This window comes from Haliaeetus albicilla, chromosome W (assembly GCF_947461875.1).
Source record: "Haliaeetus albicilla chromosome W, bHalAlb1.1, whole genome shotgun sequence".
NCBI classification, from domain to species: Eukaryota; Metazoa; Chordata; class Aves; order Accipitriformes; family Accipitridae; genus Haliaeetus; species Haliaeetus albicilla.
In genome coordinates, this window is record NC_091515.1 from 30215537 (window position 1) to 30232852 (window position 17316).

The window sequence follows — 17316 nt, forward strand, 5'->3', positions numbered from 1 at the left end:
TCTTTTCCCCGGCTTGTCTCTTTGCCCTCTTTCACCTCTCCTGTGCCTGTCACCTCTCTTAACTCGGTGTCTACTTTTCCCTGCTTTCACTCGCCTCTCTCTTTCCCCTCTCATTCATCAACTCTGTCTTTTCACTCTCTCTTCCCAGTCATGTCTCTTTTCCCTGGAATTTCTCTTTTCCCTCTTTTCATCTGTTTGTCTCTTTCCCCTCTTTCCCCTCTCCTGTGTCGGTCACCTCTCTTCATTCGGTGTGTAGATTTCCCACTTTCACTCGCCTCTCTCTTTTCCGTCTCATTCATCAACTCTCTCTCTTCACTGTCTCCTCCCTGTCCTGTCTCTTTTCCCTGGACACTCTCTTTTCCCCTGCTTGTCTCTTCCCCCTCTTTCCCCTCTCCTGTGCCTGTCACCTCTCTTCATTCTGTGTGTAGATTTCCCACTTTCTCTCGCCTCTCCTTTTCCCCTCTCAGTCATCAACACTCTCTTTTCACTCTCTCTTCCCCGTACTGTCTCTTTTCCCTGGACACTCTCTTTTCCCCGGACACTCTCTTTTCCCCTGCTGTCTCTTTCCCCTCTTTCCCCTCTCCTGTGCCTGTCACCTCTCTTCATTCGGTGTGTAGATTTCCCACTTTCACTCGCCTCTCGCTTTCCCCTCTCATTCATCAACTCTGTCTTTTCACTCTCTCTTCCCAGTCATGTCTCTTTTCCCTGGACACTCTCTTTTCCCTCTTTTCCCCTGCTTGTCTCTTTCCCCTCTTTCCCCTCTCCTGTGTCTGTCACCTCTCTTCATTCGGTGTGTAGATTTCCCACTTTCACTCGCCTCTCTCTTTTCCCTCTCATTCATCAACTCTCCCTTTTCACTCTCTCTTCCCTGTCCTGTCTCTTTTCCCTGGAATTTCTCTTTTCCCTCTTTTCCCCGGCTTGTCTCTTTCCCCTCTTTCCCCTCTCCTGTGTCTGTCACCTCTCTTCACTCGGTGTCTAATTATCCCACTTTCACTCGCCTCTCTCTTTTCCCTCTCATTCATCAACTCTCTGTCTTCACTCACTCCTCCCGATCCTGTCTCTTTTCCCTGGACACTCTCTTTTCCCCGGACACTCTCTTTTCCCCGGCTTGTCTCTTTCCCCTCTTTCCCCTCTCCTGTGTCTGTCACCTCCCTTCACTCGGTGTCTCATTTACCCACTTTCTCTCGCCTCTCTCTTTTCCCTCTCATTCCTGAAATCTCTCTTTTCCATTGCCTGTCGCTTTTCCCTCTTTTGCCTATTCTCCATGAACTCTTCCCTCTTTACCCTCACCAGTCACTTTCCCCTGCTTTCCCTCAACTCCCTCTTTTCCAACTTTTCCCTCTCTTGTCTCTTTTCCCTGTTTCCCCTCGCCTGTCTCTCTCACCTCTGTTCTCTCGGCGTTCTTTTCCCCCGCTTTCACTCGCCTTCCTCTATTCCCCCCCTTTCCTCCACTCTCTCTTTTCCCTCTCTCTTCACTGCCCTGTGTCTTTTCCCTGGACTCTCTCTTTCCCCCCGCTTGTCTCTTCCCTCTCTTTCCCCTCTCCTGTGTCTGTCACCTCTCTTCACTCGGTGTCTACTTTTCCCTGCTTTCACTCGCCTCTCTCTTTTACCTCTCATTCATCAACTCTCCCTTTTCACTCTCTCTTCCCAGTCCTGTCTCTTTTCCCTGGAACTTCTCTTTTCCCTCTTTTCCCCGGCTTGTCTCTTTCCCCTCTTTCCCCTCTCCTGTGTCGGTCACCTCTCTTCATTCGGTGTGTAGATTTCCCACTTTCACTCGCCTCTCTCTTTCCCCTCTCAGCCATCAACACTCTCTTTTCACTCTCTCTTCCCTGTCCTGTCTCTTTTCCCTGGACACTCTCTTTTCTCTCTTTTCCCCTGCTTGTCTCTTTCCCCTCTCCTGTGTCGGTCACCTCTCTTCATTCGGTGTGTACATTTCCCACTTTCTCTCGCCTCTCTCTTTCCCCTCTCAGTCATCAATCCTCTCTCTTTTCACTCTCTCTTCCCAGTCCTGTCTCTTTTCCCTGGAACTTCTCTTTTCCCTCTTTTCCCCGGTTTGTCTCTTTCCCCTCTTTCCCCTCTCCTGTGTCGGTCACCTCTCTCCATTCGGTGTGTAGATTTACGACTTTCTCTCGCCTCTCTCTTTCCCCTCTCAGTCATCAATTCTCTCTGTTTTCACTCTCTGTTCCCAGTCATGTCTCTTTTCCCTGGAATTTCTCTTTTCCCTCTTTTCCTCTGTTTGTCTCTTTCCCCTCTTTCCCCACTCCTGTGTATGTCACCTCTCTTCAGTCGGTGTCTAATTTCCCCACTTTCACTCGCCTCTCTCTTTTCCCTCTCATTCCTGAAATCTCTTTTCCCTTGCCTGTCGCTTTTCCCTCTTTTGCCTATTCTCCATGAACTCTTCCCACTTTACCCTCACCAGTCACTTTCCCCTGCTTTCCCTCAACTCCCTCTTTTCCACCTTTTCCCTCGCTTGTCTCTTTTCCCTGTTTCCCCTCGCCTGTCTCTCTCACCTCTGTTCTCTCGGCGTTCTTTTCCCCCGCTTTCACTCGCCTTCCTCTATTCCCTCCCTTTCCTCCACTCTCTCTCTTCCCTCTCTCTTCACTGCCCTGTCTCTTTTCCCTGGACACTCTCTTTTCCCCAGACACTCTCTTTTCCCCGGCTTGTCTATTTCCCCTCTTTCCCCTCTCCTGTGTCTGTCACCTCTCTTCACTCGGTGTCTACTTTTACCCGCTTTCACTCGCCTCTCTCTTTTACCTCTCATTCATCAACTCTCTCTCTCTCCACTCTCGCTTCCCTGTCCTCTCTCTTTTCCCTGGACACTCTCTTTTCCCCGGACACTCTCTTTTCCCCTGCTGTCTCTTTCCCCTCTTTCCCCTCTCCTGTGTCTGTCACCTCTCTTCACTCGGTGTCTACTTTTCCCTGCTTTCACTCGCCTCTCTCTTTTACCTCTCATTCATCAACTCTCCCTTTTCACTCTCTCTTCCCTGTCCTGTCTCTTTTCCCTGGAACTTCTCTTTTCCCTCTTTTCCCCGGCTTGTCTCTTTCCCCTCTTTCCCCTCTCCTGTGTCGGTCACCTCTCTTCATTCGGTGTGTAGATTTCCCACTTTCACTCGCCTCTCTCTTTCCCCTCTCAGCCATCAACACTCTCTTTTCACTCTCTCTTCCCTGTCCTGTCTCTTTTCCCTCTCTCTTCCCTGTCCTGTCTCTTTTCCCTGGACACTCTCTTTTCCCTCTTTTCCCCTGCTTGTCTCTTTCCCCTCTCCTGTGTCGGTCACCTCTCTCCATTCGGTGTGTAGATTTCCCACTTTCACTCGCCTCTCTCTTTCCCCTCTCTTTTCATCAACTCTGTCTTTTCACTCTCTCTTCCCAGTCATGTCTCTTTTCCCTGGACACACTCTTTTCCCTCTTTTCCCCTGCTTGTCTCTTTCCCCTCTCCTGTGTCTGTCACCTCTCTTCATTCGGTGTCTAATTTTCCCACTTTCACTCGCCTCTCTCTTTTCCCTCTCATTCATCAACTCTGTCTTTTCACTCTCTCTTCCCAGTCATGTCTCTTTTCCCTGGAATTTCTCTTTTCCCTCTTTTCCTCTGTTTGTCTCTTTCCCCTATTTCCCCTCTCCTGTGTCTGTCACCTCTCTTCACTCGGTGTCTACTTTTCCCTGCTTTCACTCGCCTCTCTCTTTTACCTCTCATTCATCAACTCTGTCTTTTCACTCTCTCTTCCCTGTCCTGTCTCTTTTCCCTGGAACTTCTCTTTTCCCTCTTTTCCCCGGCTTGTCTCTTTCCCCTCTTTCCCCTCTCCTGTGTCGGTCACCTCTCTTCATTCGGTGTGTAGATTTCCCACTTTCTCTCGCCTCTCTCTTTCCCCTCTCAGCCATCAACACTCTCTTTTCACTCTCTCTTCCCTGTCCTGTCTCTTTTCCCTCGCTCTTCTCTGTCCTGTCTCTTTTCCCTGGACACTCTCTTTTCCCTCTTTTCCCCGGCTTGTCTCTTTCCCCTATTTCCCCTCTCCTGTGTCGGCCACCTCTCTTCATTCGGTGTGTAGATTTCCCACTTTCACTCGCCTCTCTCTTTTCCCTCTCATTCATCCACTCTCTCTCTTCACTCTCTCTTCACTGTCCTGTCTCTTTTCCCTGGACACTCTCTTTTCCCCAGACACTCTCTTTTCCCCGGCTTGTCTATTTCCCCTCTTTCCCCTCTCCTGTGTCTGTCACCTCTCTTCACTCGGTGTCTACGTTTCCCCGCTTTCACTCGCCTCTCTCTTTTCCCTCTCATTCATCAATTCTCTCTCTTTTCACTCTCTCTTCCCAGTCATGTCTCTTTTCCCTGGAATTTCTCTTTTCCCTCTTTTCCTCTGTTTGTCTCTTTCCCCTCTTTCCCCTCTCCTGTGTCGGTCACCTCTCTTCATTCGGTGTGTACATTTCCCACTTTCACTCGCCTCTCTCTTTTCCCTCTCTTTTCATCCACTCTCTCTCTTCACTCTCTCTTCACTGTCCTGTCTCTTTTCTCTGGACACTCTCTTTTCCCTCTTTTCCCCGGCTTGTCTCTTTCCCCTCTCCTGTGTCGGTCACCTCTCTTCACTCGGTGTCTAATTTTCCCACTTTCACTCGCCTCTCTCTTTTCCCTCTCATTCATCAACTCTGTCTTTTCACTCTCTCTTCCCAGTCATGTCTCTTTTCCCTGGAATTTCTCTTTTCCCTCTTTTCCTCTGTTTGTCTCTTTCCCCTCTTTCCCCTCTCCTGTGTCGGTCACCTCTCTTCATTCGGTGTGTAGATTTCCCACTTTCACTCGCCTCTCTCTTTTCTCTCTCATTCATCAACTCTCTCTATTCACTCACTCCCCCCTGTCCTGTCTCTTTTCCCTGGACACTCTCTTTTCCCCGGACGCTCTCTTTTCCCCTGCTTGTCTCTTTCCCCTCTTTCCCCTCTCCTGTGTCGGTCACCTCTCTTCACTCGGTGTGTAGATTTCCCACTTTCACTCGCCTCTCTCTTTTCCCTCTCATTCATCAACTCTATCTTTTCACTCTGTCTTCCCAGTCATGTCTCTTTTCCCTGGACACACTCTTTTCCCTCTTTTCCCCGGTTTGTCTCTTTCCCCTCTTTCCTCTCTCCTGTGTCTGTCACCTCACTTCATTCGGTGTCTAATTTTCCCACTTTCAATCGCCTCTCTCTTTTCCCTCTCATTCATCAACTCTGTCTTTTCACTCTCTCTTCCCAGTCATGTATCTTTTCCCTGGAATTTCTCTTTTCCCTCTTTTCCTCTGTTTGTCTCTTTCCCCTATTTCCCCTCTCCTGTGTCTATCACCTCTCTTCACTCGGTGTCTAATTTCCCCACTTTCATTCGCCTCTCTCTTTTCCCTCTCATTCCTGAAATCTCTTTTCCCTTGCCTGTCGCTTTTCCCTCTTTTGCCTATTCTCCATGAACTCTTCCATCTTTACCCTCACCAGTCACTTTCCCCTGCTTTCCCTCAACTCCCTCTTTTCCAACTCTTCCCTCTCTTGTCTCTTTTCCCTGTTTCCCCTCGCCTGTCTCTCTCTCCTCTGTTCTCTCGGCGTTCTTTTCCCCCGCTTTCACTCGCCTTCCTCTATTCCCTCCCTTTCCTCCACTCTCTCTTTTCCCTCTCTGTTCACTGTCCTGTCTCTTTCGCCTGGACTCTCTCTTTTCCCCCGCTTGTCTCTTTCCCCTCTTTCCCCTCTCCTGTGTCTGTCACCTCTCTTCACTCGGTGTCTACTTTTCCCCGCTTTCACTCGCCTCTCTCTTTTACCTCTCATTCATCAACTCTCTCTCTCTTCACTCTCGCTTCCCTGTCCTCTCTCTTTTCCCTGGACACTCTCTTTTCCCCGGACACTCTCTTTTCCCCTGCTGTCTCTTTCCCCTATTTCCCCTCTCCTGTGCGTGTCACCTCTCTTCATTCGGTGTGTAGATTTCCCACTTTCTCTCGCCTCTCTTTTTCCCCTCTCAGTCATCAACACTCTCTTTTCACTCTCTCTTCCCTGTACTGTCTCTTTTCCCTGGACACTCTCTTTTCCCCGGACACTCTCTTTTCCCCTGCTGTCTCTTTCCCCTATTTCCCCTCTCCTGTGCCTGTCACCTCTCTTCACTCGGTGTGTAGATTTCCCACTTTCACTCGCCTCTCGCTTTCCCCTCTCATTCATCAACTCTGTCTTTTCACTCTCTCTTCCCAGTCCTGTCTCTTTTCCCTGGACACTCTCTTTTCCCTCTTTTCCCCTGCTTGTCTCTTTCCCCTCTCCTGTGTCGGTCACCTCTCTCCATTCGGTGTGTAGATTTCCCACTTTCTCTCGCCTCTATCTTTCCCCTCTCATTCATCAACTCTCCCTTTTCACTCTCTCTTCACTGTCCTGTCTCTTTTCCCTGGAACTTCTCTTTTCCCTCTTTTCCCCGGTTTGTCTCTTTCCCCTCTTTCCCCTCTCCTGTGTCTGTCACCTCACTTCATTCGGTGTGTAGATTTCCCGCTTTCACTCGCCTCTCTCTTTTCCCTCTCATTCATCAACTCTGTCTTTTCACTCTCTGTTCCCAGTCATGTCTCTTTTCCCTGGAATTTCTCTTTTCCCTCTTTTCCTCTGTTTGTCTCTTTCCCCTCTTTCCCCACTCCTGTGTATGTCACCCCTCTTCACTCGGTGTCTACTTTTCCCCGCATTCACTCGCCTCTCTCTTTTCCCTCTCATTCATCAACTCTCTCTCTTCACTCTCTCCTCCCTGTCCTGTCTCTTTTCCCTGGACACTCTCTTTTCCCCGGACACTCTCTTTTCCCCGGCTTGTCTCTTTCCCCTCTTTCCCCTCTCTTGTGTCTATCACCTCTCTTCACTCGGTGTCTAATTTCCCCACTTTCATTCGCCTCTCTCTTTTCCCTCTCATTCCTGAAATCTCTTTTCCCTTGCCTGTCGCTTTTCCCTCTTTTGCCTATTCTCCATGAACTCTTCCCTCTTTACCCTCACCAGTCACTTTCCCCTGCTTTCCCTCAACTCCCTCTTTTCCAACTCTTCCCTCTCTTGTCTCTTTTCCCTGTTTCCCCTCGCCTGTCTCTCTCTCCTCTGTTCTCTCGGCGTTCTTTTCCCCCGCTTTCACTCGCCTTCCTCTATTCCCTCCCTTTCCTGCACTCTCTCTTTTCCCTCTCTGTTCACTGTCCTGTCTCTTTCGCCTGGACTCTCTCTTTTCCCCCGCTTGTCTCTTTCCCCTCTTTCCCCTCTCCTGTGTCTGTCACCTCTCTTCACTCGGTGTCTAATTTCCCCACTTTCACTCGCCTCTCTCTTTTCCCTCTCATTCCTGAAATCTCTGTTTTCCCTTGCCTGTCGCTTTTCCCTCTTTTGCCTTTTCTCCATGAACTCTTCCCTCTTTACCCTCAGCAGTCACTTTCCCCTGCTTTCCCTGAACTCCCTCTTTTCCACCTTTTCCCTCGCTTGTCTCTTTTCCCTGTTTCCCCTCGCCTGTCTCTCTCACCTCTGTTCTCTCAGCGTTCTTTTCCCCCGCTTTCACTCGCCTTCCTCTATTCCCCCCCTTTCCTCCACTCTCTCTTTTCCCTCTCTCTTCACTGTCCTGTGTCTTTTCCCTGGACTCTCTCTTTTCCCCCACTTGTCTCTTTCCCCTCTTTCCCCTCTCCTGTGTCGGTCACCTCTCTTCATTCGGTGTGTACATTTCCCACTTTCACTCGCCTCTCTCTTTTCCCTCTCTTTTCATCCACTCTCTCTCTTCACTCTCTCTTCACTGTCCTGTCTCTTTTCTCTGGACACTCTCTTTTCCCTCTTTTCCCCGGCTTGTCTCTTTCCCCTCTCCTGTGTCGGTCACCTCTCTTCACTCGGTGTCTAATTTTCCCACTTTCAATCGCCTCTCTCTTTTCCCTCTCATTCATCAACTCTGTCTTTTCACTCTCTCTTCCCTCTCATGTCTCTTTTCCCTGGAATTTCTCTTTTCCCTCTTTTCCTCTGTTTGTCTCTTTCCCCTCTTTCCCCTCTCCTGTGTCGGTCACCTCTCTTCATTCGGTGTGTAGATTTCCCACTTTCACTCGCCTCTCTCTTTTCCGTCTCATTCATCAACTCTCTCTCTTCACTCTCTCCTCCCTGTCATGTCTCTTTTCCCTGGACACTCTTTTCCCCGGACGCTCTCTTTTCCCCTGCTTGTCTCTTTCCCCTCTTTCCCCTCTCCTGTGTCGGTCACCTCTCTTCACTCGGTGTCTACTTTTCCCCACTTTCACTCGCCTCTCTCTTTTACCTCTCATTCATCAACTCTCTCTCTCTTCACTCTCTCTTCCCTGTCCTGTCTCTTGTCCCTGGACACTCTATTTTTGACACTCTCTTTCCCCCTGCTTGTCTCTTTCCCCTATTTCCCCTCTCCTGTGCCTGTCACCTCTCTTCATTTGGTGTGTAGATTTCCCACTTCCACTCGCCTCTCTCTTTTCCCTCTCATTCATCAACTCTCTCTCTTCACTCTCTCTTCCCTGTCCTGTCTCTTTCCCCTGGACACTCTCTTTTCCCTCTTTTCCCCTGCTTGTCTCTTTCCCCTCTTTCCCCTCTCCTGTGTCGGTCACCTCTCTTCATTCGGTGTGTAAATGTCCCACTTTCTCTCGCCTCTCTCTTTCCCCTCTCATTCATCAACTCTCTCTTTTCACTCTCTCTTCCCAGTCATGTCTCTTTTCCCTGGACACTCTCTTTTCCCTCTTTTCCCCTGCTTGTCTCTTTCCCCTATTTCCCCTCTCCTGTGTCTGTCACCTCTCTTCACTCGGTGTCTACTTTCCCCCGCTTTCACTCGCCTCTCTCTTTTCCCTCTCATTCATCAACTCTCTCTATCTTCACTCTCTCTTCCCTGTCCTGTGTCTTTTCCCTGGACACTCTCTTTTCCCTCATTTCCCCTGCTTGTCTCTTTCCCCTATTTCCCCTCTCCTGTGCCTGTCACCTCTCCTCATTCGGTGTGTAGATTTCCCACTTTCACTCGCCTCTCTCTTTTCCCTCTCATTCATCAACTCTCCCTTTTCACTCTCTCTTCCCTGTCCTGTCTCTTTTCCCTGGAATTTCTCTTTTCCCTCTTTGCCCCTGCTTGTCTCTTTCCCCTCTTTCCCCTCTCCCGTGTCTGTCAGCTCACTTCATTCGGTGTGTAGATTTCCCACTTTCACTCGCCTCTCTCTTTCCCCTCTCATTCATCAGCTCTCCCTTTTCACTCTCTCTTCCCTGTCCTGTCTCTTTTCCCTGGAACTTCCCTTTTCCCTCTTTTCCTCTGTTCGTCTCTTTCCCCTCTTTCCCCTCTCCTGTGCCTGTCACCTCTCTTCATTCGGTGTGTAGATTTCCCACTTCCACTCGCCTCTCTCTTTTCCCTCTCATTCATCAACTCTCTCTCTTCACTCTCTCTTCCCTGTCCTGTCTCTTTTCCCTGGACACTCTATTTTCCCTCTTTTCCCGGGCTTGTCTCTTTCCCCTATTTCCCCTCTCCTGTGCCTGTCACCTCTCTTCACTCGGTGTGTAAATTTCCCACTTTCTCTCGCCTCTCTCTTTTCCCTCTCATTCATCACCTCTCCCTTTTCACTCTCTCTTCCCTGTCCTGTCTCTTTTCCCTGGAATTTCTCTTTTCCCTCTTTTCCTCTGGTTGTCTCTTTCCCCTGTTTCCCCTCTCCTGTGCCTGTCACCTCTCTTCACTCGCTGTGTAAATGTCCAACTTTCTCTCGCCTCTCTCTTTCCCCTCTCATTCATCAACTCTCTCTTTTCACTCTCTCTTCCCAGTCAAGTCTCTTTTCTCTGGACACTCTCTTTTCCCCGGACACTCTCTTTTCCCCGGCTTGTCTCTTTGCCCTCTTTCACCTCTCCTGTGCCTGTCACCTCTCTTAACTCGGTGTCTACTTTTCCCTGCTTTCACTCGCCTCTCTCTTTCCCCTCTCATTCATCAACTCTGTCTTTTCACTCTCTCTTCCCAGTCATGTCTCTTTTCCCTGGAATTTCTCTTTTCCCTCTTTTCATCTGTTTGTCTCTTTCCCCTCTTTCCCCTCTCCTGTGTCGGTCACCTCTCTTCATTTGGTGTGTAGATTTCCCACTTTCACTCGCCTCTCTCTTTTCCGTCTCATTCATCAACTCTCTCTCTTCACTGTCTCCTCCCTGTCCTGTCTCTTTTCCCTGGACACTCTCTTTTCCCCTGCTTGTCTCTTTCCCCTATTTCCCCTCTCCTGTGCCTGTCACCTCTCTTCATTCGGTGTGTAGATTTCCCACTTTCTCTCGCCTCTCTCTTTTACCTCTCATTCATCAACTCTCTCTTTTCACTCTCTCTTCCCAGTCATGTATCTTTTCTCTGGACACTCTCTTTTCCCCGGACACTCTCTTTTCCCCGGCTTGTCTCTTTCCCCTCTTTCCCCTCTCCTGTGTCGTCACCTCACTTCACTCGGTGTGTAGATTTCCCACTTTCACTCGCCTCTCTCTTTTCCGTCTCATTCATCAACTCTCTCTCTTCACTCTCTCCTCCCTGTCCTGTCTCTTTTCCCTGGACACTCTCTTTTCCCCGGCTTGTCTCTTTCCCCTCTTTCCCCTCTCCTGTGTCTGTCACCTCTCTTCACTCGGTGTCTACTTTTCCCCGCTTTCACTCGCCTCTGTCTTTTCCCTCTCATTCATCAACTCTCTCTATCTTCACTCTCTCATCCCTGTCCTGTGTCTTTTCCCTGGACACTCTCTTTTCCCTCTTTTCCCCGGCTTGTCTCTTTCCCCTATTTCCCCTCTCCTGTGCCTGTCACCTCTCTTCATTCGGTGTGTAGATTTCCCACTTTCACTCGCCTCTCTTTTTTCCCTCTCATTCCTGAAATCTCTGTTTTCCCTTGCCTGTCGCTTTTCCCTCTTTTGCCTTTTCTCCATGAACTCTTCCCTCTTTACCCTCAGCAGTCACTTTCCCCTGCTTTCCCTGAACTCCCTCTTTTCCACCTTTTCCCTCGCTTGTCTCTTTTCCCTGTTTCCCCTCGCCTGTCTCTCTCACCTCTGTTCTCTCGGCGTTCTTTTCCCCCGCTTTCACTCGCCTTCCTCTATTCCCTCCCTTTCCTCCACTCTCTCTCTTCCCTCTCTCTTCACTGTCCTGTCTCTTTTCCCTGGACTCTCTCTTTTCCCCCACTTGTCTCTTTCCCCTCTTTCCCCTCTCCTGTGTCTGTCAGCTCACTTCATTCGGTGTGTAGATTTCCCACTTTCTCTCGCCTCTCTCTTTTCCCTCTCATTCATCAGCTCTCCCTTTTCACTCTCTCTTCACTGTCCTGTCTCTTTTCCCTGGAACTTCTCTTTTCCCTCTTTTCCTCTGTTTGTCTCTTTCCCCTATTTCCCCTCTCCTGTGCCTGTCACCTCTCTTCACTCGCTGTGTAAATGTCCAACTTTCTCTGGCCTCTCTCTTTCCCCTCTCATTCATCAACTCTCTCTTTTCACTCTCTCTTCCCAGTCATGTCTCTTTTCTCTGGACACTCTCTTTTCCCCGGACACTCTCTTTTCCCCGGCTTGTCTCTTTGCCCTCTTTCCCCTCTCCTGTGCCTGTCACCTCTCTTCACTCGGTGTCTACTTTTCCCTGCTTTCACTCGCCTCTCTCTTTCCCCTCTCATTCATCAACTCTGTCTTTTCACTCTCTCTTCCCAGTCATGTCTCTTTTCCCTGGAATTTCTCTTTTCCCTCTTTTCCCTGGCTTGTCTCTTTCCCCTCTTTCCCCTCTCCCGTGTCTGTCAGCTCACTTAATTCGGTGTGTAGATTTCCCACTTTCACTCGCCTCTCTCTTTCCCCTCTCATTCATCAACTCTCTCTCTTCACTGTCTCCTCCCTGTCCTGTCTCTTTTCCCTGGACACTCTCTTTTCCTCTGTTTGTCTCTTTCCCCTCTTTCCCCACTCCTGTGTATGTCACCTCTCTTCACTCGGTGTCTACTTTTCCCCGCTTTCACTCGCCTCTCTCTTTTCCCTCTCATTCATCAACTCTCTCTATCTTCACTCTCTCTTCCCTGTCCTGTGTCTTTTCCCTGGACACTCTCTTTTCCCTCATTTCCCCTGCTTGTCTCTTTCCCCTATTTCCCCTCTCCTGTGCCTGTCACCTCTCTTCATTCGGTGTGTAGATTTCCCACTTTCACTCGCCTCTCTCTTTTCCCTCTCATTCATCAACTCTCCCTTTTCACTCTCTCTTCCCTGTCCTGTCTCTTTTCCCTGGAATTTCTCTTTTCCCTCTTTTCCTCTGTTTGTCTCTTTCCCCTCTTTCCCCACTCCTGTGTATGTCACCTCTCTTCACTCGGTGTCTACTTTTCCCCGCTTTCACTCGCCTCTCTCTTTCCCCTCTCATTCATCAACTCTCTGTATCTTCACTCTCTCTTCCCTGTCCTGTCTCTTTTCCCTGGAATTTCTCTTTTCCCTCTTTTCCTCTGTTTGTCTCTTTCCCCTCTTTCCCCTCTCCTGTGTCGGTCACCTCTCTTCATTGGGTGTGTAGATTTCCCCCTTCCACTCGCCTCTCTCTTTTCCCTCTCATTCATCAACTCTCTCTCTTCACTCTCTCTTCCCTGTCCTGTCTCTTGTCCCTGGACACTCTCTTTTCCCTCTTTTCCCCTGCTTGTCTCTTTCCCCTCTTTCCCCTCTCCTGTGTCGGTCACCTCTCTTCATTCGGTGTGTAAATTTCCCACTTCCTCTCGCCTCTCTCTTTCCCCTCTCATTCATCAACTCTCTCTTTTCACTCTCTCTTCCCAGTCATGTCTCTTTTCTCTGGACACTCTCTTTTCCCCGGACACTCTCTTTTCCCCGGCTTCTCTCTTTCCCCTCTTTCCCCTCTCCTGTGTCTGTCACCTCTCTTCACTCGGTGTGTAGATTTCCCACGTTCACTCGCCTCTCTCTTTCCCCTCTCATTCATCAACTCTGTCTTTTCACTCTCTCTTCCCAGTCATGTCTCTTTTCCCTGGAATTTCTCTTTTCCCTCTTTTCCTCTGTTTGTCTCTTTCCCCTCTTTCCCCTCTCCTGTGTCGGTCACCTCTCTTCATTCAGTGTGTAGATTTCCCACTTTCACTCGCCTCTCTTTTTTCCCTCTCATTCATCCACTCTCTCTCTTCACTCTCTCTTCCCAGTCATGTCTCTATTCCCTGGAATTTCTCTTTCCCCTCTTTCCCCTCTCCTGTGTCTGTCACCTCTCTTCACTCGGTGTCTACTTTTCCCTGCTTTCACTCGCCTCTCTCTTTCCCCTCTCATTCATCAACTCTCTCTCTTCACTCTCTCCTCCCTGTCCTGTCTCTTTTCCCTGGACACTCTCTTTTCCCCGGACACTCTCTTTTCCCCAGCTTGTCTCTTTCCCCTCTTTCCCCTCTCCTGTGTCTGTCACCTCTCCTCACTCGGTGTCTACTTTTCCCCGCTTTCACTCGCCTCTCTCTTTTCCCTCTCATTCATCAACTCTCTCTATCTTCACTCTCTCTTCCCTGTCCTGTGTCTTTTCCCTGGACACTCTCTTTTCCCTCATTTCCCCGGCTTGTCTCTTTCCCCTATTTCCCCTCTCCTGTGCCTGTCACCTCTCTTCATTCGGTGTGTAGATTTCCCACTTCCACTCGCCTCTCTCTTTTCCCTCTCATTCATCAACTCTCCCTTTTCACTCTCTCTTCCCTGTCCTGTCTCTTTTCCCTGGAATTTCTCTTTTCCCTCTTTTCCTCTGTTTGTCTCTTTCCCCTCTTTCCCCTCTCCTGTGTCGGTCACCTCTCTTCATTCGGTGTTTAGATTTCCCACTTCCACTCGCCTCTCTCTTTTCCCTCTCATTCATCAACTCTCTCTCTTCACTCTCTCTTCCCTGTCCTGTCTCTTGTCCCTGGACACTATCTTTTCCCACTTTTCCCCTGCTTGTCTCTTTCCCCTCTTTCCCCTCTCCTGTGTCGGTCACCTCTCTTCATTCGGTGTGTAAATTTCCCACTTCCTCTCGCCTCTCTCTTTCCCCTCTCATTCATCAACTCTCTCTTTTCGCTCTCTCTTCCCTGTCCTGTCTCTTGTCCTTGGACACTCTCTTTTCCCTCTTTTCCCCTGCTTGTCTCTTTGCCCTCTTTCCCCTCTCCTGTGTCGGTCACCTCTCTTCACTCGGTGTCTACTTTTCCCTGCTTTCACTCGCCTCTCTCTTTCCCCTCTCATTCATCAACTCTCTCTCCTCACTCTCTCCTCCCTGTCCTGTCTCTTTTCCCTGGACACTCTCTTTTCCCCGGACACTCTCTTTTCCCCGGCTTGTCTCTTTCCCCTCTTTCCCCTCTCCTGTGTCTGTCACCTCTCTTCACTCGGTGTCTACTTTTCCCTGCTTTCACTCGCCTCTCTCTTTCCCCTCTCATTCATCAACTCTGTCTTTTCACTCTCTCTTCCCAGTCATGTCTCTTTTCCCTGGAATTTCTCTTTTCCCTCTTTTCCCCGGCTTGTCTCTTTCCCCTCTTTCCCCTCTCCCGTGTCTGTCAGCTCACTTCATTCGGTGTGTAGATTTCCCACTTTCACTCGCCTCTCTCTTTCCCCTCTCATTCATCAACTCTCTCTCTTCACTGTCTCCTCCCTGTCCTGTCTCTTTTCCCTGGACACTCTCTTTTCCTCTGTTTGTCTCTTTCCCCTCTTTCCCCTCTCCTGTGTCTGTCACCTCTCTTCACTCGGTGTCTACTTTTCCCCGCTTTCACTCGCCTCTCTCTTTTCCCTCTCATTCAGCAACTCTCTCTATCTTCACTCTCTCTTCCCTGTCCTGTGTCTTTTCCCTGGACACTCTCTTTTCCCTCATTTCCCCGGCTTGTCTCTTTCCCCTATTTCCCCTCTCCTGTGCCTGTCACCTCTCTTCATTCGGTGTGTAGATTTCCCACTTTCTCTCGCCTCTCTCTTTCCCCTCTCATTCATCAACTCCCTCTTTTCCCTCTCTCTTCCCAGTCGTGTCTCTTTTCCCTGGAACTTCTCTTTTCCCTCTTTTCCCCTGCTTGTCTCTTTCACCAATTTCCCCTCTCCTGTGTCTGTCACCTCTCTTCACTCGGTGTCTCATTTTCCCACTTTCTCTCGCCTCTCTCTTTTCCTTCTCATTCCTCAACTCTCTCTTTTCCCTTGCCTGTCGCTTTTCCCTCTTTTGCCTATTCTCCATGAACTCTTCCCTCTTTACCCTCACCCGTCGCTTTCCCCTGCTTTCCCTCAACTCCCTCTTTTCCAACTTTTCCCCCGCTTGTCTCTGTTCCCTGTTTCCCCTCGCCTGTCTCTCTCACCTCTCTTCTCTCGGCGTTCATTTTCCCCGCTTTCACTCGCCTTCCTCTATTCCCTCCCTTTCCTCCACTCCCTCTTTTCCCTCTCTCTTCCCTGTCCTGTCTCTTTTCCCTGGACTCTGTCTTTACCCCCGCTTTTCTCTTCCCCCTCTTTCCCCTCTCCTGTGTCTGTCACCTCTCTTCACTCGGTGTGTAAATATCCCACTTTCTCTCGCCCCACTCTTTTCCCTCTCACTCACCAACTCCCTCTTTTCACTCTCTCCTCCCTGTCCTGTCTCTTTTCCCTGGAACTTCTCTTTTCCCTCTTTTCCCCTGCTTGACTCTTTCACCAGTTTCCCCTCTCCTGTGTCTGTCACCTCTCTTCCCTCGGTGTCTCATTTTCCCACTTACTCTCGCTTCTCTCTTTTCCTTCTCATTCCTCAACTCTCTCTTTTCCCTTGCCTGTCGCTTTTCCCTCTTTTGCCTATTCTCCATGAACTCTTCCCTCTTTACCCTCACCAGTCACTTTCCCCTGCTTTCCCTCAACTCCCACTTTTCCAACTTTTCCCTCGCTTGTCTCTTTTCCCTGTTTCCCCTCGCCTGTCTCTCTCACCTCTGTTCTCTCGGCGTTCATTTTCCCCGCTTTCACTCGCCTTCCTCTATTCCCTCCCATACCTCAACTCTCTCTTTTCCCTCTCTCTTCCCTGTCCTGTCTCTTTTCCCTGGACTCTCTCTTCCCTCTCTTTCCCCTCGCATGTCGCTTTTCCCTCTTTTGCCTATTGTCCATGACCTCTTCCCTCTTTACCCTCAGCAGTCACTTTCCCCTGCTTTCCTCAACTCCCTCTTTTTCATCTTTTCTCGCTTGTCTCTGTCCCCTCTTTCCCCTCTCCTGTGTCTCTCACCTCTCTTCCCTCGGTGTCTAATTTTCCCGCTTTCACTCGCCTCTCTCTTTTCCCTCTCATTCCTCAGCTCTCTCTCTTCCCTCTCTTTCCCCTCGCCTGTCGCTATTCCCTTCTTTCATTGGACTCTCTCTTTTCCCTCTTTTTTCCCCTTGCTTGTCTCTTTTCCTTCATTTCCCCCGCCTGCCTCTCTCAATGCTCTCCCCTCGACATTCAATTTTCCCACTTTCACTCACCTTGCTCTGTGCCCTGTCATTCCTCAACTCTCTCTTTTCCCTCTGTCTTCCCTTGCCGGTCACTTTTCCCTGGACTCTCTCTTTTCCCTCTTCTCCCCTGCTTGTCTGTTTTCCCTCTTTCCCCTCGCCTGTCTCTCTCACCTTTTTTCCCTCGGGATCTAATTTTCCCACTTTCACTCACCTACCTCTATTCCCTCTCATTCCTCCACTCTCTCTTTCCCCTCTTTCCCCTCGCCTGTCACTTTTCCCTCTTTTGCCTTTTGTCCATGAACTCTTCCCTCTTTACCCTCAGCAGTCACTTTCCCCTGCTTTCCTCAACTCCCTCTTTTCCATCTTTTCTCTCGCTTGTCTCTTCCCCCTCTTTCCCCTCTCCTGTGTCTGTCACCTCTCTTCACTTGGTGTCTCATTTTCCCACTTTCACTCGCCTCCCTCGTTTCCCTCTCATTCATCAACTCCCTCTTTTCACTCTGTCCTCCCTGTCCTGTCTCTTTTCCCTGGACTCTCTCTTTTCCCCCGCTTGTCTCTTTTCCCTGTTTCCCCTCGCCTGTCTCTCCCACCTCTGTTCTCTCGGCGTTCATTTTTCCCGCTTTCACTCACCTTCCTCTATTCCCTCCCTTTCCTCCACTCCCTCTTTTCCCTCTCTCTTCCCTGTCCTGTCTCTTTTCCCTGGACTCTGTCTTTTCCCCGGACTCTCTCTTTTCCCCCGCTTGTCTCTGTTCCCTGCTTCCCCTCGCCTGTCTCTCTCACCTCTGACTGTCGGCGTTCATTTTTCCCACTTTCACTCGCCTTCCTCTATTCCCGCCCTTCCCTCCACTCTCTCTTTTCCCTCTCTCTTCCCTGTCCTGTCTCTTTTCCCTGGACTCTCTCTTTCCCCCCGCTTGTCTCTTTCCCCTCTTTCCCCTCTCCTGTGCCTGTCACCTCTCTTCACTCGGTGTGTAAATTCCCCCCTTTCTCTCGCCTCTCTCTTTTCCTTCTCGTTCCTCAACTCTCTCTTTTCACTTGCCTGTCTCTTTTCCCTCTTTTGCCTTTTGTCCAT